This window comes from Bubalus bubalis, chromosome 9 (genome assembly GCF_019923935.1).
Source record: "Bubalus bubalis isolate 160015118507 breed Murrah chromosome 9, NDDB_SH_1, whole genome shotgun sequence".
Classification (NCBI taxonomy): domain Eukaryota; kingdom Metazoa; phylum Chordata; class Mammalia; order Artiodactyla; family Bovidae; genus Bubalus; species Bubalus bubalis.
The window spans coordinates 6,140,910-6,148,453 of NC_059165.1; positions in this window are offsets into that span (position 1 = coordinate 6,140,910).

Here is a 7,544-nt window from a genome sequence, read left to right on the forward strand (position 1 = left end):
AAGTCATTCAACCATGATTGTCAGGCACACAATTGATATTAAGTTTAGAAAAAACACTTTAACTTTTGCAAATAATGGCAACGCTTTCAGCCTATTTGGCAAGACAACAATTGAGCCTATTATCTAAAGCATACCTGCTATATGACTCACTTCTTTGAAATAAAATTCCCAGTTTCAACTCACTGATATTTTTCCTTGTAGAACATATTTCTACATAATTCGTTCTCTCCTTGCAAACTGTGCTATTCTTGTTCCTGTTTACAAAAGCCAGAGTGACTTTAAAGTTTTATTAGTTTGTTTGTTTTGTTTTATTTAAATCCCTAACGTTGGTCTCCAGAGTTTTTTTTTTTCTTTCTTTTTATAGATTTCCTGATTTCCTCATTTATCAAGAGGATATTTTTAATCATTTTGTAGATTAATATTCATATTTTCTCCATGATCACTTCTGAATTTTAAGCTATAGAGATCTTGAGGTTTTAATCTATTAACTCTATATATCTGTGAAGAAAATCACCTTCGCTTTTCTTTTTACAATGTGCTGTTTCTTTCCTCTTTTCTCTTTGTTGTGTTATACAGTAAACACACAAGTAAAGCCAAGCCCTCTGAAATAAGAATACCACCAGAAAGTAAGGTCTTAAAATACAAAGTTGAATAAATTATAACTTAAACCCCCTAGAATAATTCTATCCATAAGGACAGGAACTAAGTAAACACATTATAAAACTATGTGATGTCCTTTAAATGGTACACTTAGCGAAACTACAGAGATGACCAAAAAAGACGTGATGAGACCCTGGAGTGAATGGGGGAACTGTCATAGGGAAGGAGGTACTCAGGGTTTGGGATTGACATGTACATGCTGCTGTATTTAAAATAAATAACCAACAAGGACCTACTGTCTAGCACAGGGCATTCTGCTCAATATTCTATAATAACCTAAATGGGAAAATAATTTGAAAAGGAAGAAGTAAATGTATATGTATAATTGAATCAGTTTGCTGTATACATGAAAGTAACACAACACTGCTAATCTACTATCCTCCAATAAAAAATGAAAATAAAGGAAAAGCAATATTAATATGTAAAAAAGGAATAAATAGAATAGAGTGTGATATAGATACAGCCAAAAAATGGAACTAACTTTAAAAGTCTAATGGCTATTAACTATAAAAGGAGAGGAGGAAAATGATAAGCTAAAAAACAGAATGCTTATTCGTGAGGAACTTTCATTCACTAGTCTCTGAAGAAAGAAACATTAGAAGGATATAAAGAAAAACATAATAAATGCTAAGTGGGAAGACATTTACCTTTCCCACTGATGTTACTATTTTTCAAAAATGTTTTCTACACATTTCGCAGAATTATTTTCAGAATCAATTTATGAACGCAGAATCAATTTATGAACGTAATGAGGGAACTGCTCTCAGAACTCGGTCCACTTGCCTTTTTACCTCTAAAAGTATTACATAAGTCAATATATTTATTCACTAAACATTGTTCTAAATAATATACGTCTATTTAAAGAATTCATATCTGAAAGCTAAAAATGTTTCACCATGTAAAACCAGCCAAAATTTTAGCGAGTTCTAAAGAAAATCTCCAATGAGGAGTTTTAAAATGGGTAGGACAAGATTATCAAGATTGGAATCACGTCAGATTGGCAAGATCTTCCGTGCATTTGGAAAATTTTGCTGTTTTCCAAAATTATACACTCCATACATAAACTAGCATCTCAGTTCATTATTTTAGAACTTCTTTGTCATCACACTGGAAACAGAGTTTAATTAAAGAATTATAGATACATGTGAATTTTCCCAAAAGATCTAGTGTGCTTAAATTCCAGTAGATCAGAGAATCTTTAGTACATTTTTTCAAATGTCAGTTTCCTAAATTTTCTCTGTTTACTCTTCTTTGAATTGTAGCCATTTGCATATTCTTTAATGCTATCCTAGAAATATTTTTTATTTATTGAGTAATGATAATTATGAATGCCTTAAATTGTAAGAGCAACTAGAGTTGAGATCTTTGCATCTCACAGACATGGATTGCCTGAGTTCTTGCCACAGACAAACCATCATCCTGTTGGTAGCTTACTATCTGAAGTCCTTTGATTAAAGTAACAGCCGTACTCTAAATCGCACTCTGTAAAAAAGTACATGTTTTATCAATGATCTAGATTACTTACAATGACACAGATTATTATTTGATGCCTCTAATAAAATTAACGTATTTACTGTAGTATCATCTACAATATTGTACCATTTATTGATTATGTAGCAAAGATGTTGCTATTTCATTTACAATTGAAGCAGTTTGAATCTTATATCTGCTATAACTCTCTGCTGGGTATATGGTGATAGAGGGGTTTAAAAAAGCAAGGAGAATCTGTTCTAATACCCCTGGATTTTGAAATCTTCAGCAATATCCCTGTTGCCAGCACTCACGTCTATCTGTGATCAGAGATCTAGTTTTCCCTCTTCAGGTTCCTGCCTCAACTACCATTTTCTGCAAATGTAGGGCAGGAATATCTGAAAAACTACTCCTTATGTAGTTTTTCGTAACTGTATGGAGACTATATTGGAGAATAAAAGTTGAAATAAAGCCCCTTAGCCCCATTTTATATGCATTCTCACATGAAGGTTCACACAGGCTTTATTTTCCCCAATTTTGCTAACTTTGATCTTTGATATCCTATGAAAGTTTGACAACTCTCTGGCTATATTACCAAAAATTCCCAGATGTTCTCTATATAAAATTGATTTCCACCAAGAGTACCCCGTCTGGACTTGAATGTCTTACCCTCATTACTCCAAATGAGAATCTGAATTCTTCTCTATTTTGGATTAAAAAAAAAAAAAAAAGTCCCTTTCAACTAGTTTGACGTTGACAACCTTAGTGCTAATCACTCCTTTACTTTCCTAACTGCATCGTCCCTCTGCTGAGTAGGAAGAGGGTGGGATGTGGGCAATGGTGAGGTTGTAGTTCTTCCCCAGATCGTTTAGGAGGTTATCTCTTTTCAGAATCTTAGTATGCCCTGTACTCTAGTGTAGTATAACAGTAAAGAATGAAATCATTCTGCAATGTAGTTTTATTATTGTTTTATTTTTTAATTCCACTTATCAGGAAAAATGTAATATCTGAAGAACAAAAAAGATTTTGTTTGCTTTTTCACTTCATTATCATTATTGGTATAATTTTAAAGGTTATTTTCCATTTATTGGTTATTACAAAATGTTAGCTGTGTTCCCCACATTGTACATACATCCTTGAGCCTAAGTTACAGCCAATTGTTTTTACCTGCCATTCTCCCAATTCTGGAATGCCCCACCAGCTGCTAACTGCTAGTTTGTTCTCCTTGTCTATGAGTTTCCCTTTTTTTGTTGATGTTATGTTCACCAGTTTGTTATATATTTTAGATTCCACATGTACATGATATCATACAATATGTATCTTTGTCTGGCTTACTTCAGTTAGCACAAGGCCTTCCAAGTCCATTTGTGTTGTTGCAAATGACAAAATTTCATTCTTTCTATGGCTGAATAGTAATCCATTGTATTCCATTGCCACCTCTCCTTTATCCTTTCATCTACTGATGAATACTTAGGTTGCTTCCGTATTTTGGCAATTGTAAATAATGCTGCTTTTAAACATTGGGGTATATTTTTTTAAGTCACTATTTTTGTTCTCTTTTTTTTTTTTTGGATGTACACCTGGGAATGGTAGTTGCTGGGTTATCTGATAGTTCTACTGATATATTCAGTTTTTTGAGAAGCCTCCATACAATTTTTCACAATGGCTGCACCAATTTACATTCCCAGCAATATGTATAAGGGTTCCCTTTTCTCCACATCCTCACCAATGTTTTTATTTGTATTCTTTTTGATGAAAGCCATTCTGACAGTTGTGAGGTGACATGTCATTGTGGTTTTGATTTGCATTTCGCTGATAATTAGCAATGTTGACCTTCTTTTCATATGCCTGGTGGTCATCTATCTGCATTTCCTCTTTGAAAAACTGCCTTCGTCTTGGAGTGTGTGAAATTCTGTGTGTGCTCCTTAAGAGAGGCATCTCTGTTTCCTACATCACTTGGCTCTCAGAAGTCAAGCAGTGTTGGGTTTCTTCTTCCTGGTGCCAGATACCTGGGCTGGGGAGCCCAGTGTGGGATTTGCACTCCCTCACTCCTTTGGGAGAACCTCTGAATTGCAATTATCCTCTCAGTTGTGGGTCACCTACTTAAGGTGTGGGTATTTTTTTTAATACAATGCCATTTTTTAACATTTTATTTTATATTGAAGTAATATAGTTGATTAACAATATTGCATTAGTTTCACATGTACAGCAAAGTGGTTCAGTTTTAAAAATATGTATTCTCTTTCAAATTATTTCCCATGTAGGTTGTTACATAATACTGAGCAGAGTTCCCTGTGCTATACAGTAGGTCTTTGTTGAACGTTTTGTTCTGTCTTTGGTTTCTGTTTTAGCAGTAACCTCAGTAACTACCCTTAAACGTGTTGCTTGGTATTACAGTTCAGTGTTTCCTCTGATCTACAGTTGGTGTTTGCTAGCTCTGAGAGTTGCTTTTATTAGTGCTTTATAATCTTTTCTCTCAGACCTCATTCTCAAGTGGGTTTTGACTCTTCAAAGAACCTTTCCTTAATTCTACTACAGCAGGGTTTTAGTTTGCTTTTATGCGACATACGAAGCTATTAATAGACGCTGTGAAGAACTAGCATTAACAGTATGGTCAATTGGTTTGCAGTGCTCACTTTTGGGTGGGTTAGTTAATTATTCTTTGCTATACAAAAGTTGTCGTGAAACAGAATAGTACTTATAGAGTGTTTGTCTCTTTGTCTAATTCAGTCTAATCTGTATATGGAATTCGTTTGAAGGTATTTTTATACTTTCTATGATCAATTTTGAAGGCCTCCAAATTTCTGCTGTCAGATTCCTTAAACTTTGCCCTTTTAAACACAGTTTTGGAGCTACAAAAATTAACCTTAGGCCTTCACTTTTCTTTCAGTATATACCAAATTGTTGATAGCCTCACTTTTACCTTATTGATAAGTCTTTGCAAATCTGTGATTTAGGGAAACTGTGTATCTCTCTGCCTCTCCTTTGCTCAAGGAGCAGAAAAGTCCTGAGTAGCATAAATATTTACTCAATTGACTAAGTGTTCATTTTCATCACTACTTTTCCTATTTAATCAATATAACCATTAGTTTCTATGCTCTTGTTTTAAAACCCCATATTAATTGAAAAAAGGGAAGAAATACTGTACATTTTCCTTATAAAGATGTGTATCAATTGTGATGTGAAAGCAAGACATTGCGGAACATACTCAAGATAAATAGCACCATAGAGTTGATTTAATATGAGAAAGCGACACATACAGCAGCAAGATTTCGTAACTTAAAAAGAAATAAAGCAATACCTTTTCTCATTTAAAAATAATTTTTAAAATAATTAACACAAATATCAAATATTGAAATAATAATTAGGGGTAAAGTAGATACACATACATTATTTGTAGAATTCAAGAAGAAAACAAAATGGATTTGAGTAAAATATTGTTTTTTCTTGTGAGAACAATTAAATTTGAAAAGTCACCATAAAAAAACAATATTGCCTTCGAAAAACAGATTTGTACAAAAAAAAAAAATTATTCAGAATATATAAAACAGAAAATAATTTTATTTCTAAAGCTTGAGATAGAATGACTAAAGGAAAGGAAAGTGAAGTTGCTCAGTCGTGTCTGACTCTTTGCGACCCCATGGACTGTAGCCTACCAGGATCCTCTGTCCATGGGATTTTCCGGGCAATAGTACTGGAGTGGATTGCCATTTTCTTCTCCAGGGGATCTTCCCGACCCAGAGATCGAACCCAGGTCTCCCATATTATAGACCGTCTGAGCCACCAGGGAAGTCAGAATGACTAAAGGAGAATTTATTATATAGTTATATAACACAGGGAGCTCAGTTCACTACTCTTTGATATCTAGATGGGTTGGATGGGGTAAATGGTAAGGAGGAGGTTCAAGAGGGAGGGGAAGTATATATACATATGGCTGATTCACACTATATGGCAGAAGCTAACACAATATTGTAAAGCAATTACTCTTTAATTAAAAATAAATTTTAAAAAGAGTAAAATGGACAATCAGCATTATTTGCATGTTTTTTTAAATTATATACTTGTTGGAAGCTGAAATAAATATGTTAATCAGTTTCTAGAATTTGAATTATTTTTCATTGTTGTTTAATTCTTGACATTTTTTGTATTCTTAAATAACAAAAGTAAAGCAAAATTAGCATAAATATTTTATTTAAAATCCATGTTCCTTTTTATAATTGAAGTATAACTGATTCACAAAGTTGTGCCAATCTCTGCTATACAACAAATTTTCACTAAAATTAAATTTGAATATGCCACTGAGATGAACATTAAATGCAAAAGTACAGATACATAAAGTTGAAATCTGAAAATACAAACAATATCTACTGACATGTATTGGGTTTTAAATGGAAGAACAGAAGTACACAGTGCGAGGAGGTTACATGATAAAGGTTTGCGAAAGGAAGCAAGATCCTTAAGGCAGTTTTTTAGAAACAAATTAACTCAAAGGAAATTATTAATAATTTAAATAAAATGATAATTAATGGAAATAAAACAAAACCTCAGTGTATTCCTATTCAGTGCATGAGAGAAATGTGTGTGTTTTCATGTGTGGTTATAACTCTGAAACTTAACCCTACTCTTTTACAAATCATCAGTTTTTTTCCTTGTTGCTGTAAAGTATTACTGAATTTTTAGTAAAATACCTGAAATTTTCAATAGCTATTGGTAAAGTTATCTTTGTAGACAATTTTGTTTTTATTTTTTTAATTGGGGGTATACTTGCTTCTAAAGGATAGCAAGAAGAGATAAGAAAGCCTTCCTCAGTGATCAATGCAAAGAAATAGAGGCAAACAACAGAATGGGAAAGACTAGAAATTTCCTCAAGAAAATTAGAGATACCAAGGGAATATTTCATGCAAAGATGGGCTCGATAAAGGACAGAAATGGTATGGACCTAACAGAAGCATAAGATATTAAGAAGAGGTGGCAAGAATACACAGAAGAACTGTACAAAAAAGATCTTCATGACCCACATAATCATGATGGTGTGATCACTCACCTAGAGCCAGACATCCTGGAATGTGAAGTCAAGTGGGCCTTAGAAAGCATCACTACGAACAAAGTGGAGGTGATAGAATTCCAGTTGAACTATTCCAAATCCTGAAAGATGATGCTGTGAAAGTGCTGCACTCAGCATGCCATCAAATTTGGAAAACTTAGCAGTGGCCACAGGACTGGAAAAGGTCAGTTTTCATTCCAATCCCTAAGAAAGGCAATGCCAAAGAATGCTCAAACTACCACACAATTGCACTCATCTCACACGCTAGTAAAGTAATGCTCAAAATTCTCCAAGCCAGGCTTCAGCAATAGGTGAACTATGAACTTCCAGATGTTCAAGCTGGTTTTAGAAAAGGCAGAGGAACCAGAGG